General features: G+C 36.5%; 1 pseudogene; it reads left to right on the top strand.

The window, feature by feature from the left end:
* The first annotated feature begins 2,264 nt into the window (after positions 1-2,264).
* LOC131369105 (lymphocyte antigen 75-like) lies at positions 2,265-26,545 on the top strand (annotated as a pseudogene).
* The last annotated feature ends 364 nt before the right edge of the window (positions 26,546-26,909 follow it).

The following is a 26,909-nucleotide window of genomic DNA, read 5'->3' as shown; positions in this document are numbered from 1 at the left end:
GGCCTCATGTCGTTGGACCATTCGCAAAGAGTCTCTTTACCGCTCAGCAGATTGTCAGTCAAGGCAGGTATTGATTAATGTGGAAGCAAGCAAAATATCTCGAATTGAAAGAAAATTCGATTACATAGCTACAAAAATACCCTTTTCACAAACCGTTAGGATGAACGTCATGAACCGTTAGGATGTTAGGACCGACTTTAACCAAAAGGTCATTGAGAAATTGGCAAGCAAGAAAAAAAGGAGGCCTGTGATTAGGCAACTTTCCAGGGTGTGTGTTGTTCTTTTAATGATTACCTTCGTTACTTCATTACTGATAATAAACCCACATTGAACTTAAATGAAGTGATTCATAGTACATTAATTGCATGCTTTATCAGTTCACTTTAACAGTAACATTTTCAATATTTTATCTTATCAGTAATGATACATAACCACCTGATAAATTGTTACTTACAGTCCTGCATTACTAACAGATAGATTTTAAGTTTGTTTAACCGAGAACTGCTGTCCATCAATGAACCAATAAGTGAAGACACTGGATGGAGGGGGCCCAACATCCGTTTCAAGTCATCACTGATCACAAGAACCTATAATACATAAAACACAGCAAGTGACTTAACCCCCATCAAGCCCAGTGGGCTCTTTACTTCACCAGATTTTACCATAACCTACCACCCAGGCATCAAGAACAGGAAACTTGTATGCATGCTGCTTATTAATGAATTTCATGAAATGAATGTCAACAAATAAACCACTGCATTTACTTACAGAGAAGCTTAGAAAGAGAAGCCCAGACGACCTTTGTCCCATATCTTTCTGGACTTTGTCACCGGTCTACTACCGTCTGTCGGCCACACCACCATCCTTACAGTGGTTGACTGGTTCTCTAAGATGGCCCATTTTGTGCCCTTGGCCAAACTAACTTCCTCCAAGGAAACTACCCATATGCTCCTACTACACGTCTTCCATTTACACGGATTACCTCACAATATTGTGACAGCCAGCCACCTCTGTTCTCTCACCCCTCTGCCCCCCTCCCCTTGTTAAATGGTGTGACCGAGTCTGGAAGAAGACCCGCTTATTGCTTCTCCACTCTTCCAAAAACTATGCTCGATGGGCCAACCGTAAGTCTGACTGTCTGAGACCTACCCCTGAAAATTGCAACCCAGTCGCTGTCTGACTCAAGCTTCCCAGGGCCCTTCGCATCCATCTGACTTTCCATGTCTCCAGACTCAAGCCTGTCTAAGCCTTTTCACTGGTATGGTATGCTTCTTCTGGTTTTGACCCTGTTGTTTTTTTACTCCGATTCCTGCCTGTCCTTCATTGCTCCATACCGGTGGTTGGATGTAGGACTGTTCCCCTGAACTCTGATTTCTGCCTGCCTTTCGTTGTTCGTGGTCCTTGTGTGCTGGATTTTTGATTATCTTTGTTAGATTATCTCTGTTGGATTTTGTTATTGACCGTTGAATTACCTTTGCTCGAGTTCTTCTTTTAGATTTATTGTTGACTGTTATTTTTTTTCCTGTTGGAATGTCAATTTCTGTGACATTCTCTATGCTCATATGTCTTCCCTGTGGATTATCATTTGACTGTTTCTTTCACCGCATGGGGGTTCACCACTGCCAGGCTACTTTTTCAGAATTTCCTATAAACTGTTTTACCATTATTGTTCTGTGTCCTTGTGCTCTGGAACATTTGTGTTTTAGTAAGAGACCCTAAACTTGAACTCTGACTGTTTTCTGCATTTGGGTCCTCACCTGCATGACAGTCCAAGTGATAGCGATCTAGAACAGAAGTGAACAATCTTATCTGATAATTTCCTCAGAGGCGTTTTCTTCTACAAATTCTTATTCAGCATTGAATATCTTTGTCATGTTACACTCCACAGTGGTGGTTAATGTCTCTTATGAATACAGTATAGACACTCAGAGCTTTAAGAATGCATAGCTTTTAGCCACAAAAAAATGATTCTGACTGTGATTCTGATAAAGCAAATGTATAAGCACTCAAAATTATAAGCACTCCTTCTGGCTTGAACAGTCTCTGCCATAACACATGACAAACAAACACACAAATATGTGACCTGGCAGCATCGCATAGAATCTTACTGGGTAAAGATTTCACATCAGTGTCAGTTATTTTATCTAATACCATCATTGTGATATATGCTGGTACATTCAATAACCAGTCTTTCTACATATTATTAAGCCCTTCCCATGTTCATTTCTTTTCATTTCTTCAGAATCCTTATTTAGTTTTGTTTGACTAAATTCAAGTAGCAGACAGGAGCTAGCAGCAGACAGAACACATCCATGAGGTAAAATATTTAAACAGATAACCTTACTAATGTGCCATCTATATGAGTATTTTGACTATAGAAAAATAATTTGATATAATCTTTTTTATGTCCTATAAATATGTTAGTCATTCTTTCTTTCCTTCATATTCTACCAGAGCCATGTTTCAACTTCTGCTGCTCTTGGGTGAGTTGTATTATCTGTGTGTTATATATACACTACCAGTCAAAAGTTTTAGAACACCCCAATTTTTCAATTGTTTTTATATTTATGCATTTCAAGTCCAGTGAATAACCTAAAATGGTACAAAAGTAAGTAGTAAACTGCTATAGATATTAGCAGAATTAATACAGAATTAACATCGGGCATACAGTGACCACAATAGTAGGACTTTTCTTTAGAGAAATTGCAAATCAAGCCAAGGTGTCAGTGAGCACAGTTTAATACACCATCAAAAAGAACTTGGAAGCTGGTAGAAAGCTGAGAGGAAGTAACAAAAAGACAAATTTCTGATTGTCAACAGCTTGTGTAACAGACAAAATTGTACGTTAAAATTGTAAATGTTCGGTTCATCACATAAAGTTTATGTACACTGTTGAGTAGGATGGTTCCTCGTTATATGACACCAAATGTCAAACACAGAGAAAGTGGTCTGGAGCTCTTTTGCCGGATCCAGAGTGAGTGACTTGCACAGAGTGAGTGAGCATTGCTTACTAGGGGAACACATGGCACCAGGATGCACTATGTGAAGAAGGCAAGCCGGCAGAGGCAGTTTCATGCTTTGGGCAATGTTCTGCTGGGAATCCTTGGGTCCTGTCATCCATGTGGATGTTACTTTGACACATACCACCTACCTAAGCAATGTTGCAGACCATGTACACCCTTTCATGGAAACGGTATTCCCTTATGGCTGGCCTCTTTAAGCAGGATAATGTGCCGTGCCACAAAGAAAAAATGGTTCAGGAACGGTTTGATGAGCACAAAAACAAGTTTGAGTTGTTGACTTGGCCTCTAAATTCCCCAGATCTCAATCCAATCGAGCATCTGTAGGATGTGCTGGACAAACAAGTCCAATCCATGGAGGCCCCACCTCGATTACTGATTGCTGACACATTCAAACAACAGTACACCAACATTACACTGGTGTATTGTCTGTTTTGTTTTTGAGGTTGCTTGACTACATGGGTGATAAAACGATTCCTAAACTCCTCTGACAGGGATAGGCAGACCTTTTAAGTTCTTTTGCATCAACTTCAAATCATATGCCTACTGAAGGCTTACAAACTACAATCTAAACACATTCTATACAGTCTTAAATAAAAGACTTCACTTTAAATGTTCAGTATAGGTCAAATTAATATATATGATATATGTATCTGATTTTATTATTAATATCATAGGCATATTTATTTATTTGCTCAAACTGCATTCCAACCTCATTTCCCAAAATATGACTCCAAACTCCACTACATGGTCAGTCACATGATTAGCCATATACTAACTTCACACACCTGTACACAGTCACTGCTTCTAATTTAAATATCCCTGATATTTGCTTCCCCCAGTTGAGTTACAGCCCATCCTAAATAGTATCCAAGATTAGAATTTGTGTATCCAAAATCGTAGTATGTTGAAATGAGTATCCCAAAGGTACACAGACAATCTTTTGCTAAACACTCCAAATTCTGTACCTTTTGAAATGAAGCAACAATGACTTGCATTATTACTTTAAATTAAAATTTTAGAACTGTCCAGTGACATGAAACTGAACTTAAATAAAACAGAATTTACTTGCGTAGAAGTAGAAAACAAAAAAATATATTATATAAAGGATACAAAAGGTAGCCAAGATATAGACTGCATGTGGAATAGTGCTGACATGCAGTTATATATTGTGACGGTGGCGCTCACCCCACAAAGAAACCAGAAACGGACCTCGCACAACTGCTGCCAGGTGCTGAACGACAGGCCAGTTCAGCACCACACCAGAGCGGGCAGTGGGGAGGAGCTATACAGGACCCACCAAGAGACATCCACCATGAACACCCCATCTCAAACACACCCAATTTCTAGACAGTAAACTGTTCACTGCCATGATTAAACTGCCTCCTGTCTCTGTGTCTCAGCCAAGATCCTTACAAGATGCATTAGTTATATGTGATGTTATTCAGTAAAATAAAACTTAAATCAATAAAAAATTTAAATTGCTAGACAGGAAATGAGTACAAACATGCAATTTATCTAACTGCACATGAAAATTAGCTTAATGTTTTTTAATGTTATTGAATCAGAGCGTCACTGGGCTCAAGTTATATTCATTAGGTAAAACTTTTATGTATTATGTTTTTCACAGGGTTTCTCAGCCTTAGCGTCTGTCTTCCTCGTCAGTATCAATTCATTAATGAGAATAAGACCTGGTCCGAAGCCCAGAGATACTGCAGAGAGAATTATGTTGATTTAGTCTCTATTAATAACACTGAAGAAGACTTGGCTGTTGCAAGCATAATAGGTGTCTGGAAGAGAAACCGAACCTGGATTGGACTGTATGATGATCTGAACAGCTGGAAATGGTCTCTGGATGATGATTCTTTCTACAAGGAGGGAGAAAAAAGCTTTAGAAACTGGTATATACAGAAACCAAGTGGCTGGTATGGAATGCGTTTGTGTGTGTATGTATCTTATTATGATGGACTTTGGTGGGAGACCTCTTGTTCTTCAATGCTTCCATTCATTTGCTTTGATGGTGAGTACAGCAGTCATGCATATGCTTCATAAAAACATCTTCAAAAAAAATTAAAATTCATTATACATGTTTTAAAATACAGTTTATAAGTACAGTATATTTCATTTGTCTCTTTCAGACAGAGTTAACACCAGTGAAAGATATGTCCTGGTTTATCAGCACATGGGCTGGACTGAAGCTCAGAGATACTGCAGAGAGCATTACACAGACCTGGCCAGTGTGAGGAACGAGTCTGAAAACCAAAAGATTAGATCATTAATGCTTAGTAATACATATTATTCAGCTTTTTGGATCGGCCTGTATAGAACCATGTCTTGGTCAGATAAAAGCAACTCTTCTTTCAGCTACTGGAAATCTGGACAACCAAATAGTTATGGACAAACTAAAACCTGTACTGCTGTGTCTATTAATGATAATGAGTATTATTATTATTATTATTATTATGGGACATGGACAGATGAAAACTGTGGTGAAGCTTTTCCATTCTTCTGTTACAGCGGTGAGTACATTTTTGTTCTGTGTCTATCATTTGCACCAATTTTTAGTACTATTACTTGCCCTTAATGAACACAAAGTACCTATAATGTTTTTCAAAATAATGATTATAGTAGCCAACATTTGTGTTATCCGATTCTAGCAATGTCATCATCACCCTCTCATCAGTATCACTTTGTGAATGAGAATAAGACCTGGACTGAAGCACAGAGATACTGTAGAGAGAATTACACTGACCTGGCTACAATTGATAACATGGAGGAAATGAACACACTCATCAACACAGAAAATGGCAACTACACAGGTTTAGCCTGGATTGGATATGGTGATGAGAACAGCTGGAGATGGTCTCTGGATGATGACGCTTTCTACCAGGAGGGAGAGAGAGACTTCAGAGGATGGTCCCATCAGCCTGATAACTACAATGGAAAGGAGATGTGTGTTTATATTAGATCTGATGGAACATGGTCTGATGGAAACTGTAACAGTTATTTATAATTTGTTTGCTACGATGGTGAGGATATATAATCACTTAACTAGAATTAAACTGTGCAATTTTTTAAGATGTGTTACTGAGCACAATTATCATTTCAGGAAGGAATGGAACAGAAAATTACACGTTCATCAATCAGTACATGTTTTGGACGCAGGCTCAGCATTACTGCCGAGTGTATTACACAGACCTGGCCAGTGTGAGGAACCAAGCAGATAACGAACAAATCCTTAATCTCACACATGGCTCTAATGCATGGATTGGTCTATACAGAACCAGACTCTGGTCAGACAAACAGGAATCTACGTATGAAAACTGGAGACCAGCCACTCCGTCTGTACCTGAGCAGCCAGACAATGGTGCAAATGTTTATTGGGAATATGGTTTTCAGCACTGCACTGCTGTATCTCTCACAGATTCAGGCTACTGGACAGATGAGAGCTGCTTAACCACAATCCCTTTTTTCTGCTATAAGAGTGAGTTCATTTAATCAGGCTTTATTAATTGATTATTGTGCATTACAAAGCACAAATCAGTTCTACATGTGCTACAAAACAGTGCTAAAATATTACACCAACAGCACAAGACTTTCCAGAGAAAGTTAAATTTGACTTATGTTATATATGACTAATTGTTTTAAATTTACATCTTTTAACAAATCATAGAATGTTCAGTGAGGTAACTGTTTAAAAATACAGAAGTACAAATTTGATATGTAAATCTCTCATATGTAAAAATTAATGTAATTACAATTTTTTTGTTTCTAAAACATTATCTAAGCTTAAATGTTTTGTTGCAAAATCATGTTTACAGCAGTCTAACATTATGGTGATTTAATGTTTCTGTCATTCCACATAATATTTAGATGTAAATCATACTGTAAATACACAATACCAACATCTTTATTAATTTGCAAGAAATTGTATGTTATTCTGTCTTTTAAAGAATCCTGCACAGCATCCTCATGTTCCCTCTACCAGTATCACTTTATTAATGAGAATAAGACCTGGACTGAAGCACAGAGATACTGCCGAGACAAATACACTGACTTGGCCACCGTTAATAATATGGAAGACGTGAAGAGTCTCCTTAACACAGTATATGGCATCTATTCTGGTTCAGCCTGGATTGGACTGTATGATGATCTAAAGAGCTGGAAATGGTCTCTGGATGATGCTTCCTTCTACAGTACCGGAGAGAAAGACTTTAGAAGCTGGTATATAAACAAACCAAGGAACTGGAATGGGAACAATTTATGTGCATATTTTTCGGGTTACTCTATAAGCTGGACGGAGGCCTCTTGTTCTCTTACACTTCCATTCATTTGTTTTGATGGTAAGCAAAGCAATTATTTATTTTAATTCAAGATTTAATGTAATAGCTCATGAAACAATACTACATATTCCATGAGAAACTACAGTTTTCCACTTACAGTTTTATATATTGCATCAATCTCTTTTAGGTAGAGTGAATGCCAGTGAAAGCTATGTTTTGATTACACAGTACATGAACTGGACTGAAGCTCAGAGCTACTGCAGAGAACATTACACAGATCTGGTCAGTGTGAGGAACGAGACAGAGAATCACAAAATGAGATTATTATTATATCAGTCCAATTATTATTATTATTATTATTATTACCATGTTTGGATCGGCCTGTACAGAACCAGATCTTGGTCAGACAAAAGCAACTCTTCTTTCAGCAACTGGAAACCTGGACAACCAGATAATTATGCACAGAATGAATCCTGTACTGCTGTGTCATTTAATGATTCTGGGAAATGGACAGATGAAAATTGTAGTAAAGGTTTTCCTTTCTTCTGTTACAGCAGTGAGTAGATTTTTGTGTGCTTATTTAAAAAAATTAACAGCATTATTATAATGTTATATATCTTCAAAACTTAAATGAACAAATATTATAAATAACATTTTTGTTACCTTCTTTAGCAATGACATCAGCATCCTCTCGTCAGTATTACTTTGTTAATGAGAATAAGACCTGGACTGAAGCCCAGAGATACTGCAGAGAGAATTACACTGACCTGGCTACCATTGATAACATGGAGGAAATGAACACACTCCTTAACACAGTAAATGGCAGCTACTCAGGTTTAGCCTGGATTGGACTGTATGATGATCTGGACAGCTGGAGATGGTCTCTGGATGATGATGCTTTCTACCAGGAGGGAGAAAGAGACTTCAGAGGATGGTCCCATCAACCTGATAACTACAATGGAAATGAGATGTGTGTTTCCATGAACAACAGAGGGGAATGGTTTGACAGGCCTTGTAATTACAGATTTGCATTTGTTTGTTATAATGGTAAGAATGATAAATTATGTATGTGGTTATTTGGGATAATTTCTGCACTGGTGATAACTGCTATTTTAGCTGATGTTGGATTATAAATATTAATGATGATACAGCTTTTGCCTGTAGGAAATTGTGACTTTCACAATGTTCTGAATCTTAGGTACAAACACATATGTGGAGATTTATAACAGCATGACCTGGGAAGAAGCTCAGAGATACTGCAGAGAAAATTACATAGACCTGGCCAGTGTGAGGAATGAGACTGAACTTCAGAAAATCATGACACTGATCATGTACAGCTCTGAGGTATGGATAGGTCTGCACAGGAACCGATTATGGTCAGATCAGAGCAGCACAACCTTTACATATTGGAGACCAGCGTTTCCAGCTCAGGGACCAGAACCTGATAATGGTTGGGATTCATTTGGTCAATATGGAAATCAACACTGCACAGCTGTGGATCGTTCCGGCCGATGGACAGATGAAAACTGTTTAGACCGTTTGCCTTTCATCTGCTACACTGGTGAGTTTATATCCTTTCTGAATAAAAGAAAGAATAATAAAATGCAATCTACAAGCTAACACTATTTCTGTATAACACTCATATATAATATGAATAGAATATAGAATACTGTCAAGTGGTCACTAAATGAAACTCTATTGTAAGTCAACATTAGCAGCTGTGTCCAAATTTTCTGTAACTTCCAGGACCTTTCTAATTCTAATTTTGTCTTCCTTTTATTCTGGCAGAATTCATTCCAGGTAAGTAAAAACAAATTGTTCTTAACCCTTAAAGAGTTCTGATCTGTGATCCTGTCCTACAGTCGATTCAATACTTTATTAAGACAATGTTAAAAACTATTAATTTCAATAACCATTGTTTTTTAATACACTATATGGCCACAAGTGTGGACACTTGACTATTACACCCATATGGGCTACTCATAGAGTGGGTATAGAAAAGAATCACATCCCTTCAAAATAATCACATTTTGTTGCTTTGCAACCTGAAATGAAGATGGTTTTTGTCCCAAGCAGCTGTTTTTACTTAGTGCAACTTATAACAGCCGAGTGAAAGATATAACAGCAAGAGCTCAGAAAAAATTTAAAAGATAAGTTTCCATGTTTCAGTATTTTGTTGAACAACCTTTTGACTTAGCCACAGCTGGAGAAAACAAAAATGTGTTCATCTTCATTTCAGCCTGCAAAGCAACAAAATGTGATTATTTTGAAGGGGAGTGATTCTTTCCTATACCCACTGTACATCTAACAAGAATATTAGTGAGGTCAGAAGCACTGATGCGGGGTGGGGAGGCATCAACATTCCAATTTATTCCAAAGTTGTTAAGCTGGGGGTTTTTTCCAGAGGGGGTCATTTTATATTTACATTCCCATTATGATTTATTTAAATGGAATTGCAACTTAAGCAAAGCGATATATAAAGCAGAGGCCAATATATATAAGTAGTGCTACCATGCAAAATTTTTAACTGAGTGTAAGAGGAGCAAAGTGTACAGAGTAGAGGTAAGAGTTGTCTAAGTGAAGATCAGCAAGATCAGCGCCAGCTGTTAACTGATCAGAGGTTGCTGAAGGGAACATAAACCTCAAGGAGAGTGTTGATGTACCAGCATGCTGTTCCAGACAAGGTCTTGTATGTGAACAGCAAGGCCTTGAATTTGATGCGGGCAGCTACAGGAAGTCAGTGAAGGGAGAGTCATGCTGAATCATTTTTGGGCCCCATAGTTCATACTGGCCTATATACTTTTGGCCATACAATGTATTTATAAATTTCCAAAAGTGGATACTTTTCATTTAATTTAATGAAGTATTCATTAACATATGAGGAATCAACGCTGCATAACACTGTGCATTTAAATTTGCATATGGAAAGCATACATGTACATGTGTTTATTGATTATAATGCAAAATCTATATCGCAGGTGCTGTGATGGGAGTGCGACTGAACATCAGAGATAATAAAAATCTCTTATACACTGAGTCTGCAGGATCTGCGCTGATGACAGTGAGTAAACATTCCTGATCCTTAATCTGAAACAGACAGATGTTTATCTAATTTTAGAAAACATTAAATGTTATTAAATGTTGTCATTAAGTGTCATTTTTGGAAATTAAACATTGCATTATGCTTATCTCGTAGATCATGTGTAGCAATTTAGGTAGCAAAAGATGTCTAACATGCTGAAGGAGCATGCATTGACAATTGATTAGTTGTGGTTTATTTACATGTAAAAGACTTTTACAGCATTTACAGGATTTATTTCATTTTTGTCAGCTTGAAGAGCAAATTAGCAGACTGGGACTTTCAAAGAATGTCACTGTGAACGTGAGAAGAATCCGTAAGATCGATCCGTGAAGAGGAAAGTTCCAGATTTTGTGATGATTTATCGTTTTTTCATTCATTCAGCAATCATTCAATCCAAAAGTATTTAGAGAGGCTTTAGAGATCTGTTAAAAAAATACACATATGATAGCCTGCAATTTTTATTAAGTTGTACACAATTCATTCAAACACTTTACTATAACTAATATGTTTACAGTTCTCAAAAGCTTCCTGGATTTGACCATAAATATAATAATAATGACTATATTTACAATATACTAATTAGTTAATGAGTGTGATTTACATGTTATATTTTATTTGGTGGTTTGGAATTAAATTGCTACTGTCTATACACTGTTTTTCCTCAAATCAATTTAACAAATGGAAGATTAGTTATTTGTGATAAAATAGAAAATCTTGATGTGTTACATTTTCTGATTTGCTCCAATCATTTCTTTACCAGCTGCCTGTAAGTTTTTGGGATACTATGGGACCTTTACTTAGTAATGCTATTTGTTACTGAGATTTATGAGATTCCTGTGATTCATGCATAGATTAAAGTTTGGCTAAAACTATTGCTAATAAAGAAACACTGAATGAAAGATCATGTCATTTGTTTTGTGATTATATTCAAGCACATTGCATTTGAAATTAAGTGTGAAATTTTAATTTGAAATTAAAGTGCAATGGTCCGATTTAATTTACATCTAAATTGCTGACCCATTTCTCAGTGTAGTGCTGTTTATGTCTCTTAAAAATCAATATTTAGTATTAACACATTTTTAAAGTGAACTTTTGATCATAAGGTAAAATGCTGCCACCTTGAAGCTGTATTTACTTCATATTTAGCAATCCTGGACATTCCTTTCAAGTTGTGCTTTTATATCCTTAAAGGGGAAAAAAAACAACAACAAACTGTGGTTTATTTCTATTTCATGAAGAATGGTTTGTAGTATGTGTCCTCTCTCCAGGCAGACCTGGTGTCTTCTCAGTAACTTTAAGCTCATACATTTATAGTAGGAAATACTACTGGGAACAGATTTTAATTTATATGCCTGTAAGGATGTGATTGGGGTATATTGTTAGTTATGGATTATGCTCTCATCTTCACCTCCTCCGTATTTGTGTCAGGATGCTGAGCCACATCACGTTTTGTTTATATTGTTTCCATTAAAAAGCATATCCCGAAATGTTCAATTTCACCTTTACCATAGCCGTTTGAAAATTACTACATTTTTTCATTTATGGATCAATGATATTATATTTTTGCATAATCTTAGGTACTGTTTCCACTTATTCTGTGGTTCGGAGGGTTTAGGGCAGTGGATATTGGAGTTAGGACTGTGGAATAAAAATGTGCTTTTATTTTTGCTTTCGCTTTCACACACACGGCTCTCTCTCTCTCTGTCTCTCTCTCTCTCTCTCTCTCTCTCTCTCTATATATATATATATATATATATATATATATATATATATATATATAAACAAACTTTGATTTCAAACTAACCTCTGTACCTAAAAATGGAAAATGAATCACATGTTGCACAGGACGTCTGTCAGAGACACATCTACCAAACCGCAGGGGTTTACAATAGAAGAAGGAAAAAGCTTTTATGAACTGTGTGTGTTACATCACTATCTTGTAATATCAAATGCAGATAGACAGCAGCAAAATTAATATGTAATAATATGATGTTTATCATTACTTTCATAATTGTCGTTCATGTATAAACAACCAAAATAAATAAATTTAAATATTTACATTCCTGTTGCTAATTTTCTGTGCAGCACAAATACCTAAAGTAGATCATCCAGCACTGTATTATAGCAGGGTAGGAAGTAATTATCTGTAATCCTTACTTCTGTAATCCAAAAGGATGGGAAAATTGATAACACAATAGATACACTATTTGTGTATCTCACAAACATAAAAAAAATTGACTTTAATATAAAGAACTAAGAAATTTTTCATTGTCCTCCATCTATCCATTCAATCCCATCTCTCCATGTATCCTAACTATCCACCTCATCTGTCATCTCTGATATATCAAAACGACTGAGTTATGATCATATTGAGTCTAACATTAAACTAGCATCCAGAGTCTGCTTGTCATACATTGCTGATGGAAAATGGGCAGTTTAAAGTGAACACGTTTTCATGCTACACAGAATCTTCTAATCTACATTAAATATATAGCTAACAGTCTGAAGTTACCTAGCAACAACAATGTATGTTAACGTTAGCTCAGTCAATGTTAGGCTAACATCAACATGTGTAGACAGAAAATATGATTATCTTAATCTGAGCTAGTTTACTGAATCAACCAACTCACATCTCCTTTCTTTTCTTTTCATCCATGATGACATTAAAGTCATCTGTTGCTGCTTCTGGCGTTTCATCACCGACTGTGACTCCCTGCCATAATGTATGACAAACAAACACACAAAAAAAGTGACCTGGCAGTATCACTTAGCATCTTGCTGGGTAAAGAGATCACTAATTATTTCAGTTTCAGTTATTTCTACTGGCACCTTCATTTTGATATGAATCCTGGTACATTCAATAACCGTTTTTTCTACATTTCTAAGCTAGTCCGATATACTTTTCTTCAGAATGTTTAATTTAAAAAAGTCTTAAAATAAAATACAGTGGCAGACAGGAGCAAACAGCAGAAAGCACAAATCCATGAGGAAAAATATTTATATAGTCAAGTCAAGTTAATTTTATTTGTATAGCGCTTTTAACAAAGAGCATTGTCTCAAAGTAGCTTTACATGAGATACAACATTAGAAAACGACAAACATATAAACAGACAAACAGTCCTAGATGTTATCCCAAGTGAGCAAGCCTGAGGTGACTGAGGCGACTGTGGCAAGGAAAAACTCCCTTAGATGGTATGAGGAAGAAACCTTGAGAGGAACCAGACTCAAAAGGGAACCCATCCTCATTTGGGTGACAGCAGAGTATGTGATTACATTGTGCATTTATGTGTAGTCAATTGTGTGATGCCGATACAGCATGTGTAGAATGTTATGTAAATCAATAAGGAGGTTGTTGTCCACAGCGCTGCTCTGAATACCCCAATCCTCACAAAGCAGAACCCGGCTGGAGCTGGTCCATCTCCGGGTGCCACTGGAGCCAGCACAGTCTCTATATGCCTCGGGATGGGTAGAAGAAGGGAAACAATGGAACAGAATTAGCGTAGCTGCTGTTCATAATATTAGCAGCACTAGATGATAATGTGCATTTAATCAGATGTACTGGAGCGCAAGGTTATGGGATGTGTTAAATGTATGCCAGGCTAAACAGAGAAGACTTTAGTCTACGTTTAAACTGGGAGACTGTGTCTGAGCCCCGAACACTGTCAGGAAGACTATTCCAAAGTTTAGGAGCTAAGTTTGTGGACTTTGATATTCTGGGAAGTACTAGAAGTCCAGAGTTTTGTGATCTTAAAGAGCGTGGTGGATTGTAACGTGTTAGAAGACTGGCTAGATATGTTGGAGCTAAACCATTTAGAGCCTTGAACGTAAGTAGTGCTAATTTGTAGTCAATTCAGTCAAGTTTAACAGGTAGCCAGTGCAGGGATGATAATATTGGGGTTATATGATCATATTTTCTTGACCTGGTAAGAACTCTGGCGGCTGCATTCTGAACTAACTGTAGCATGTTTATTGAAGATCCACCTAGTAATGCATTACAATAGTCCAGTCTGGAGGTCATGAATGCATGAACTAGTTTTTCTGCATCAGATACAGATAAGATGTTCCTAAGCTTGGCAATATTTCTATGATGGAAGAAGGCTGTTTTTGTAATATTGGAAATATGATTTTCAAAGGACAAGTTGCTGTCTAATATTACACCCAGGTCTTTCACTGTTGAGCTAGTAGTAATAGTACATCCTTCTAAATGCAAGCTGAATTGCAAGAGCTTCTGTGTACTGGTTTTTGGACCAATAAGTAATATCTGTGTCTTATCAGAATTTAACAATAGAAAATTATTGGTCATCCAATCTTTAATATCTTTAACACACTCAGTTAATCTAGACAAATTAGATATTTCATCTGGTTTTGATGAAATATATAGCTGGGTATCATCGGCATAACAATGGAAACTAATCCCATGCCTTCTAATGATGTTACCCAATGGAAGCATGTATACCGAGAAAAGCAGAGGTCCTAAGACTGATCCTTGTGGGACCCCGTATTTCACTGGCACTACACTGGACAGTTCTCCATTTAAATCTACAAAGTGGTATCGATCAGACAGGTAGGATCTAAACCATTTTAATGCCTGTCCCTGCATACCTATGTGATTTTGTAAACGATCTACGAGAATGTTATGATCTATAGTGTCGAATGCAGCACTAAGATCAAGCAGGACTAAAATCGAGATGCAGCCTTGGTCCGAAGCTAAAAGCAAGTCATTTTTGATTTTAACTAGTGCAGTTTCTGTACTATGATGGGGCCTGAAACCTGACTGAAATTCTTCAAGGATATTGTTTTCCTGTAGGAAGGAGCATAATTGAGCTGACACCACTTTTTCTAGTATTTTTGATATGAACGGAAGGTTTGAAATAGGTCTGTAATTTGATATTTCATTAGGGTCTAGTTTCGGTTTCTTAAGAAGAGGCTTAATAACTGCTAACTTGAGAGATTTTGGGTGACCTAGGTATAACGAGGAGTTAATAATATTGAGAAGAGGCTCTCCAGCTGCATGTATCACTTCTTTTAGCAATCTAGTTGGAATTGGATCTAACAAACACGTTGTGATAAGTTTAAATAGCTCTTCCTTCCCTATACTGGTAAAGCATTGTAGCTTTAAATGTGGAGGCTTTAGGCTGGTCTAGATCACCTGATGCTGTCAAAGGTTGAACATCCAATGTTTTGTTCCTAATACTATAAATTTTTTCAGTGAAGAAATTCATAAAGTCCTCACTACTAAGCTGTGCTGAAATACTCTCTCCAGAAATCTGATGTTTTGTTAGTCTAGCCACTGTACTGAATAAGAATCTGGGATTGTTTTGGTTTATTTCTATCAGTTTGCTCAGATGCTCAGCCCTGGCGGCTTTTAGAGCCTGTCTATAGCTGGACAAACTGTCTTTAAACGCAATTCTAAAAACTTCTAATTTGGTTTTTCTTCACTTTTGCTCGAGGTTACAGGTTGCTCTCTTGAGGGCGTGAGTATGACTATTGTACCATGGTGCAGGTGTTTTATCTCTGACCTTTTTTAGTGAGATGGGGGCAACAGTGTCTAGTGTTCTGGTAAAAATAGTGCTTATGCTGTTAGTTACTTAATCTAAATCATCTGCATGTAGGGGTCTAGTAAGAAGTTGAGACAGATCTGGCAGATTGCTTGTAAATCTGTCTTTAGTGGTCGGAGTTATAGTTCTACCAAGTTGACAACGTGGAGAGACGTGTCTAATATGTTCTACAGATAGAGTGTACACTAAGAGGTGATGGTCTGTGATGTCATCGCTTTGAGGTAGAACGGCTATATCAGTAACATCGATGTGATATATCTAAGTCTACTGTATGATTAAAACGATGAGTTGGTCTATTAATGTTTTGTTTAACCCCAAAGGAATTTAGTAAATCTATATATGCGAGTCCTAATGCATCGTTAGCATCATCTACATGAATGTTAAAGTCTCCTACAATTAACACTTTGTCAAAACTGATCAAAAGATCTGAGAGTAAATGTGCAAACTCATTAAGAAAATCAGTGCAGGGCCCCGGGGGTCTATACACAGTGGCTAGAGTAATATATAGTAGGGATTTTTTATGTATGTTAGCGAGCGCAACAATAAGGATGAGCACTTCAAATGAGCTAAACCTGGGTCCTGTTTTCTGAGTAACGGTAAGAGAATTATTATAGATGGTTGCGACACCACCACCACGACCAGTCTGACGGGGCTCATGCTTATATGAATATCCTGACGGAGTAGACTCATTTAGACCAATGTATTCATTTGGTCTAAGACAGATTTCGGTAAGACAAAGTGTGTTGAAACTATAATCTGAGATCATTTCATTAACAATAATTGTTTTCGGTGCAAGGGATCTAATGTTGAGAAGCCCAAACTTAAGAAATTGTTTTTCTTTACCTAATTGTTCTTTACCAAATAGAAAGCTTTACTAATGTAAAATCATATGACACATGTTTCTTTTGACTATAGAAACATTTCTATAGTTCACACGGGCCAGCAATCACTCCCCACATGCGTCAATGATCCTTGGCCGCCCATGACCCTGTCGCCGGTTCACCACTGTTCCTTCCTTGGACCAGTTTTGATAGATACTGACCAATGCAGACCAGGAACACCCCACAAGAGCTGCAGTTTTGGAGATGCTCTGATCCAGTCATCTAGCCATCACAATTTGGCCCTTCGTCAAACTCGCTCAAATCCTTAAGCTTGCCCAATTTTCCTGCTTCTAACACATCAACTTTGAGGACAAAATGTTCGTTTGCTACCTAAAATATCCCACCCACTAACAGGTGCCATGATGAGGAGATAATCAATGTTATTCACGTGACTTGCCATAATGTTAAGCTTGATCTGTGTATTTCTACAGAAGTGTAATATTCATATTCATATCATATCATATCAACAGTTGGATTATTGTGTGTGTGTGTTAATCCTTTTGTGATATATAACATAATGCGGTGCGTAAAGAGTAAAATTGGAATTTCTGTTGCTAATTTAATTGTTTGGGTTTTTTTTTTTTGCTAATTAAATAAAATTCTTTTAATTGAGAATTTAGCTACAGCAGTGTGGTTCAGGGGTACCAATGCTGCCTCACAGCTCTTCACACCTCTCAAAAGCACCAAAGCATGATTGTAGGTCTAGTCGCTAAATTACACCAATTAGTGTGTAAATGTTCTACGATGGATTGGACTTATTGTGTTACTGATCTGATCAGAATAAATACAAAATATAGTAAAATGTATTCTATGTTATTGTAGTTGAATGCTGCAGTTGAAACCAGAACTGGTAAGAAGCAGAACATGAGATTTGGACCAGTTGATAGATTAGCCAGATACTGTATTCTGAATGCTAGCTATAACGTCTGCATTAACTGCTGGAATATTGAAAGATTTATTAGATATAATTAGTCAGAATGATTTGTTTTATGTAGCTGCATTATAAATCTAGATATATCAGTTTCCCGAGGCTGTGGGTTTGATCCAGGTAATGAAGTATGACCCAAATACCAAGTGGTTAAGTATACTGAAGATGAAGGCTGCACTCACATGCTGCACTTCTAAAAGCAAAGGTCTGCTCACCTCCGTATTGCAAACAATACAGAGATCAGTAACACCACTAACAAAGGGACATGAGGAAATATTTTGTTTGGAAAAAAGGAAAGGTGATAGTGATCAATTTGACAGGCGGATACAGTCAGTGGTGTCTGACTGGACTGAGCAAGGTTACACTGATATGAAAGATGGGAATAATAAGGCAGGCTCAGTGGCTCAGCGTTATTACACGCAAAAATTACACTGATCTGCTTCAGACAATTCCGTAATGTTGGTTAATGTATAAAGCAAATAAATATGATTCTGATTGTAATTCTGATAAACCAGAACAAAAGCTTACGGACACAAAACTCAAAAATAAGAAGACCTTCTGTCTTGAACAGTGTCTGCCATAACGTGTGACAAACACACACAGAATTATGTAGTCTGGCTGCATTGTATAGAATCTTAATGGGTGTAGTAAAGTTCAGTCATCTTTAGTTTCTATATCAATTATTTAAACTGACAGCTTTGTGTCATATTAAAGCTTCTGCATTCAATAACCAGTCTTTCTACATATTCCTAAGCCCCTCCTATATGCTTTTCTTCAGAATCCATATTTAGTGACGTTAAAATAAAATCAAGTGGCAGACAGGAGCAAACAGCAGACAGCACGCATGAGGTAAAATATTTAAATAGAAAACTATATTTTGACTATGAAAATGTAATTTAATGCAATGTTTAAAAATTAATACAAATATTTTGTACTACCAGAGCCATGTTTCGACTTCTGGTGCCCTTGGGTGAGTTGTTCATTTTATCTCTGTGTTTTAAATATATTAAAGAAGGTTTTCATGATAAGATAAAGAATGCACATTGTACATTACAGCACATTTGTTGCACTTTTTTGTCCATTTACTTCTGTGCTTTGAGATATCTGAACAAGACTGTATAATAAAATGAGCAGATTTGACCAATCCTGATGCTTATATTATACTTAGATTGAGAGAGTAGCCCAAGAAAAGATAAAGTTTTCAGAAACCAAAATAGTTCCTTTCTTGTGGTGTTCTTACAAGCATTAGAGGAGAGTTATTTGACCTACAACAAGAAAAACTAGATAGTCTCCATTTCATAATGATTGTTGTTTTCGAGGTGAAGGGTGGGGAAAGTGCAGGTTGCTTCACTACATGGTTGATAAAATGATTTCTCAGACAGTGATAGGCTGCAAAAGATTGCATTCTTTTGCCTCAACCTCATATCCTATCCCTACTACATTCTAACAATCTAAACAAACTACAATGTGAACATGGTGTTTAATCAGTTTTAAATGAATGACAACTTCACTGTCAATGATTAAAACTTAAAGAGCACTCATGCACCTGAGCCCTGAGAGCTGATGGACTGCTACACAATTTTGCAAAGCAACATAATTGATAACAAAGGATTAGAAAATCTAAATATGTTCAAAACCATCTGTTCCTACTGCTGGACTACAGCAGACCGAAATAAAAGTGATTGCTAAATCAGTGTGTCCTTTAGGGAAAAAAGGTGATATTAAGGAATGATAAAAGGCAATAAGGAATTAAATCTGTTATAATTAAATAAAATATATTAACTAATTAATAAATGAATAAAAATGAGTATGATGATTGTTGATTTTTTTTTCTTATATGTGAATTTATTTTAGATATTCATTATTGATATATTTAACTGATTTTATTATTTATATCATTCACATATTCACGAGTAATTCACACACCTGTACACAATCACTACTTCTAATTTAAACATCCTTGAAAATTTGCTGCATCTGAGTATAATAGATGGTTTTACTTTTTCCAGTAGACTTTCAAGGTGTAGATCAGAAATATAAAAATGTAATATAAAGGATAGAAAAGATCAAAAAGTAAATAGTGCTGACACTTGCAGTGGTATAAGAGTTATTGGTATGTGGTGTCATTCCATGAAATCTTAAAACACTACAAGGCATGCTATATGTACAAACATGCAGTTTACACACATGCAAATTAGCTCACTTAATTTTTGATCTTAGTGAATCACCATCAGTGGAGTCAAGTTATGTTCATTATTTAAATCTGATTCACAGGGTTTCTCAGCCTTAGCGTCTGTCTTCCTCGTCAGTATCACTTCATTAATGAGAATAAGACCTGGTCTGAAGCACAGAGATACTGCAGAGAGAATTATGTTGATTTAGCCTTTATTAATAGCACTGAAGAGGACTTGGCCCTTACAAACATAATAGGCATCTGGCAGAGCAAACGAACCTGGATTGGACTGTATGATGATCTAAACAGCTGGAAATGGTCTCTGGATGATGATTCTTTCTACAAGGAGGGAGAGAGAAGTTTTAGAAACTGGTATATACAGAAACCAAGTGGCTGGTATGGAATGCGTTTGTGTGTGTATGTATCTTATTATGATGGACTTTGGTGGGAGACCTCTTGCTCTTCAATGCTTCCATTCATTTGCTTTGATGGTGAGTACAGCAGTTATGCATATGCTTCATAAAAACATCTTCAAAAAATAGATTCAAATTCATTATACATTTTTTAAAAGTACAGGTATCCTATATTTCATTTCTTTCTTTTAGACAGAGTGAATGCCAGTGAAAGATATGTCCCAGTTTATCAGCACATGGGCTGGACTGAAGCTCAGAGATACTGCAGAGAGCATTACACAGACCTGGCCAGTGTGAGGAACGAGTCTGAAAACCAGAAGATTAGATCAGTGTTTAATAGTACATATTATTCAGCTTGGATCGGCCTGTACAGAACCATGTCTTGGTCAGATAAAAGCAACTCTTCTTTCAGCAACTGGAAATCTGGACAACCAAATAGTTATGGACAAACTAAAACCTGTACTGCTGTGTCAATTGATGATAATGAGTATTATTATTATTATTATGGGACATGGACAGATGAAAACTGTGGTGATGCTTTTCCCTTCTTCTGTTACAGCGGTGAGTATATTTCTGTTCTGTGTCTTTTCTGCCAATTTTCAGTAGTATTACTTGCCCGTAGTGAACACATGGCATTATAATGTTTTTCAGCTCAAAATAATGAGCACAGTAACCAACATTTTTGTTGTCGTACTCTAGCAATGTCATCATCACCCTCTCGTCAGTATCACTTTGTGAATGAGAATAAGACCTGGACTGAAGCACAGAGATACTGCAGAGACAATTACACTGACCTGGCTACTATTGATAACATGGAGGAAATGAACACACTCCTTGACACAGAAAATGGCAACTACACAGGTTTAGCCTGGATTGGACTCTATGGTGATGAGAACAGCTGGAGATGGTCTCTGGATGATGACGCTTTCTACCAGGAAGGAGAGAGAGACTTCAGAGGATGGCCCCATCAACCTGATAACTACAATGGAAAGGAGATGTGTGTTTATATTAGATCTGATGGAACATGGTCTGATGGAATCTGTAACAGTAATTTACAATTTGTTTGCTACGATGGTGAGGATATATAATCACTTAACTAGAATTAAACTGTGCAATTTTTTATAGATGTGTTACTGAGCACAATTATCATTTCAGGAAGGAATGGAACCAAAAATTACACGTTCATCGATCAGTACATGTTTTGGACGCAGGCTCAGTATTACTGCCGAGCGTATTACACAGACCTGGCCAGTGTGAGGAACCAAGCAGATAACGAACAAATCCTTAATCTCACACATGGCTCTAATGCTTGGATTGGTCTATACAGAACCAGACTCTGGTCAGACAAACAGGAATCTACGTATGAAAACTGGAGATCATACACTCCGTCTGTACCTGAGCAGCCAGACAATGGTGCAAATGTTTATTGGGAATATGGTTTTCAGCACTGCACTGCTGTATCTCTCACAGATTCAGGCTACTGGACAGATGAGAGCTGCTTAACCACAATCCCTTTTTTCTGCTATAAGAGTGAGTTCATTTAATCAGGCTTTATTAATTGATTATTGCACGATATGAAGTTTATTTTTTAGATAATTTATATTCCAGAGGACAATTCACATGGTTCAACAAGTCATGTTCAGTGTGGTAACTTTGATAAATTTGATATGTAAATCTCTCATATATGCAAATTAAAGTATTTATTTTCTTGGTTTTTAAAACACTACCTTAGTTTTAATGCTTTGTCACAAAAGCATATTTACAGCACGGAAACATGGCCACTTAATGTTTTCATCATTTCACATAATATTTCGAAATAAAACATACACACACAATACCGACATCTTTACTAATCTGCAGAAAATTTTGTTATTCTGTCTTTTAAAGAATACTGCACAGCATCCTCATGTTCCCTCTACCAGCATCACTTTATTAATGAGAATAAGACCTGGACTGAAGCACAGAGATACTGCCGAGACAAATACACTGACTTGGCCACCGTTAATAATATGGAAGACATGAAGAGTCTCCTTAACACAGCATGTGGTATCTATTCTGGTTCAGCCTGGATTGGACTGTATGATGATCTAAAGAGCTGGACATGGTCTCTGGATGATGCTTCTTTCTACAAGAATGGAGAAAGAGACTTTAGAAGCTGGTATATAAACAAACCAAGAAACTGGAATGGGAACAGTTTATGTGTATATTTTTCGGGTTACTCTGCAGACTGGTGGGAGGAGTCTTGTTCTCATACACTTCCATTCATTTGTTTTGATGGTAAGAAAAGCAATTATTTATTTTAATTATAGCTTTAATATAATAGCTTTTGGAACTATTACATACTACATATTCCATGAGAAACTACAGTTTTCCACTTACAGTTTTATATATTGCATCAATCTCTTTTAGGTAGAGTGAATGCCAGTGAAAGCTATGTTTTGATTAAACAGTACATGAACTGGACTGAAGCTCAGAGCTACTGCAGAGAACATTACACAGATCTGGCCAGTGTGAGGAACGAGACAGAGAATCACAAGATTAGATTATTATTATATCAGTCCAATTATTATTATTATTATTATTATTATTATTATTATTATTATTATTATACTGTTTGGATCGGCCTGTACAGAACCAGATCTTGGACAGACCACAGCAACTCTTCTTTCAGCAACTGGAAACCTGGACAACCAGATAATTATGCACTGAATGAATCCTGTACTGCTGTGTCATTTAATGATTCTGGGAAATGGACAGATGAAGACTGTAGTAAAGGTTTTCCTTTCCTCTGTTACAGCAGTGAGTAGATTTTTGTGTGCTTATTTAAAAAAAAAAAATCATCATCGTTATTATAATATTATATATTCAGTGAATGCCCAGTGCCAATCTAATGTAAAAAAAAAAAATAAAAGGCTTACAAATTATATAAATTACAAATTTGTTATATAAACAAATATTATAAATAACAACTTTTCTTACCTTCTTTAGCAATGCCATCAGCATCCTCTCATCAGTTTCATTTTATTGATGAGAATAAGACCTGGACTGAAGCCCAGAGATACTGCAGAGAGAATTACACTGACCTGGCTACCATTGATAACATGGAGGAAATGAACACACTCCTTGACACAGTAAATGGCAGCTACTCAGGTTTAGCCTGGATTGGACTGTATGATGATCTGGACAGCTGGAGATGGTCTCTGGATGATGATGCTTTCTACCAGGAGGGAGAAAGAGACTTCAGAGGATGGTCCCATCAACCTGATAACTACAATGGAAAGGAGATGTGTGTTTCCATGAACAACAGAGGGGAATGGTTTGACAGGCCTTGTAATTACAGAATTGCATTTGTTTGTTATAATGGTAAGAATGATAAATTATGTATGTGGGTATTTGGGATAATTTCTGCACTGGTGATAACTGCTATTTTAGCTGATGTTGGATTATAAATATTAATGATGATACAGCTTTTGCCTGTAGGAAATTGTGACTTTCACAATGTTATGAATCTTAGGTACAAACACATATGTGGAGATTTATAACAGCATGACCTGGGAAGAAGCTCAGAGATACTGCAGAGAAAATTACATAGACCTGGCCAGTGTGAGGAATGAGACTGAACTTCAGAAAATCATGACACTGATCATGTACAGCTCTGAGGTATGGATAGGTCTGCACAGGAACCGATTATGGTCAGATCAGAGCAGCACAACCTTTACATATTGGAGACCAGCGTTTCCAGCTCAGGGACCAGAACCTGATAATGGTTGGAATTTATTTGGTCAATATGGAAATCAACACTGCACAGCTGTGGATCGTTCCGGCCGATGGACAGATGAAAACTGTTTAGACCGTTTGCCTTTCATCTGCTACACTGGTGAGTTTATATCCTTTCTGAATAAAAGAAAGAATAATAAAATGCAATCTATGAGCTAACACTATTACTGTATAACATTCATGCAACAATACAGTCTTGTGGCCACTAAATGAAACTCATGCTATTGTAAGTCAGCAGCAGCTGTGAAAAGGTGCTTTCTAACTCTAACTCTAACTCTCTCTTCCTTTCTTCTGGCAGAATTCATTCCAGGTGAGTAAAAACTCAATTATTGTGATTGTTCTTTAATAAGATATCTGTGATCCTGTCCCACATCAATTTCAACAGTTCCTTATGTCAATGTTAAAAACTATTAATTTCAGTAACCACTGTTTCTTTAAACACTAAATGGTCATAAGTATCTGTACATCCCCCCAGAATAATCACATTTTGTTGCTTTGCAACCTGAAATAAAGATGGACACAATTTTTGTTTCATCCAGCTGTGTTTATTAAGTGCAACTTATAACAACTAAGTCAAAGACATAACAGCAACAGGTCAGAAAAAAAACTGAATCACTGAGATGGCTAAAGGATCACCCACAGCTGGAGAAAACAAAAGTTGTGTCCATCTTCATTTCAGCCTGCAAAGCAACAAAATGTGATTATTTTCTATACCCACTGTGCATCCAACAAGAATATTAGTGAGGTCAGAGGCACTGATGCGGGTGGGGAGGCATCAACATTCCAATTTATTCCAAAGTTGTTAAATGGGTTTTTTTCAGAGGGGGTCATTTTATATTTACATTCACATTATGATTTATTCAAATGGGATTGCAACTTACAAATGAGGTAATACAAGCAAAGCGATATATCAAGCAGAGGACAATATAAGTAGTGCTACCATTCAAGATTTTTAAGTGAGTGCTACAGGAGCAAAGTGCAGAGAGGAGAGGTGTAAGTGAAGATCAGCAAGCACCAGTTGTTAACTGATCAGAGGTTGCTGATGGGAATATAAACCTCAAGGAGAGTGTTGAGGTCTGGGCATGCTGTTCCAGACAAGGTCTTGTATGTGAGCATCAAGGCCTTGAGTCTGATGTGGGCAGCTACAGGAACCAAATGGAGGGTCTTTGTCATCTTTAATCATTATTGGCCCACTTAGTTCCATTGAAGTTACATTCTAGACAATTTTGTGTTTCCAACTTTGCAGCAAAAGTCTGTGAGTGTGATGGTCAGGTATACTCTATATACTTTTGGCCACACAGTGTATTTATAAATTTCCAAAAGTGGATAGTTTTCATTTAATGTAATGAAATGTTTATTAACATATGAGAAACAAACATGCTGCAAAACATTGTGCATGTAAATTTGCATATGGAAAGCATACATGTACATGTGTTTATTGATTATAATGAAAAATCTATATCGCAGGAGCTGTGATGGGAGTGCGACTGAACATCAGAGATAATAAAAATCTCTTATACACTGAGTCTGCAGGATCTGCGCTGATGACAGTGAGTAAACATTCCTGATCCTTAATCTGAAACAGACAGATGTTTATCTAATTTTTGTAAACATTAAATGTTATTAAATGTTGTCATTAAGTGTCATTTTTGGAAATTAAACATTGCATTATGCTTATCTTGTAGATCATGTGTAGCAATTTAGGTAGCAAAAGATGTCTAACATGCTGAAGGAGCATGCATTGACAATTGATTAGTAGTGGTTTATTTACATGTAAAAGACTTTTACAGCATTTACAGGATTTATTTCATTTTTGTCAGCTTGAAGAGCAAATTAGCAGACTGGGACTTTCAAAGAATGTCACTGTGAACGTGAGAAGAATCCGTAAGATCGATCCGTGAAGAAGAAAGTTCATATGTTCCAGATTTTGTGATGATTTATCGTTTTTTCATTCATTCAGCAATCATTCAATCCAAAAGCATTTAGAGAGGCTTTAGAGATCTGTTAAAAAAAAATACACATATGATAGCCTGCAATTTTACTACACAATTCATTTTACTATAACTAATATGTTTACAGTTCTAAAAGGCTTCCTGGATTTGGCCAAAACTATAATAATAATGACTATATTTACAATATACTAATTAGTTAATGAGTGTGATTTACATGTTATATTTTATTTGGTGGTTTGGAATTAAATTGCATCTGTTTTTCCTTAACAAATGGAAAACTAGTTATTTGTGGTGAAATAGAAAATCTTGATGTGTTATATTTTCTGATTTGCTCCAATCATTTCTTTACCAGCTGCCTGTAAGTTTTTTGGATACTATGGGACCTTTACTGAGTAATTCTATTTGTTACTGAGATTTATGAGATTCCTGTGATTCATGCATAGATTAAAGTTTGGCTAAAACTATTGCTAATAAAGAAACACTGAATGAAAGATCATGTCATTTGTTTTGTCATTACATTCAAGCACATTGCATTTGAAATAAATTGTGAAATTTGGATCAAATCAAAGTGCAATGGTCCGATTTAATTTACATCTAAATTGCTGACCCATTTCTCAGTGCAGTGCAGTGTATGTTTACCTGCTCTTAAAAATCAATATTTAGTATAAACACATTTTTAAAGTGAACTTTTGATCATAAGGTAAAATGCTGCCACCTTGTAAGCTGTATTAAGCTGAATTTACTTCATGTTTAGCAATCCTAGGCAATTTACCATTCTATTCAAGTTGTACTTTTATATCAGTGAAGGGAAAAAACAAAAAACTGTGGTTTATTTCTGTTTC

Source organism: Hemibagrus wyckioides, linkage group LG18, assembly GCF_019097595.1.
Source record: "Hemibagrus wyckioides isolate EC202008001 linkage group LG18, SWU_Hwy_1.0, whole genome shotgun sequence".
Classification (NCBI taxonomy): Eukaryota; Metazoa; Chordata; class Actinopteri; order Siluriformes; family Bagridae; genus Hemibagrus; species Hemibagrus wyckioides.
This window is presented reverse-complemented; position numbering and strand designations above follow the sequence as displayed.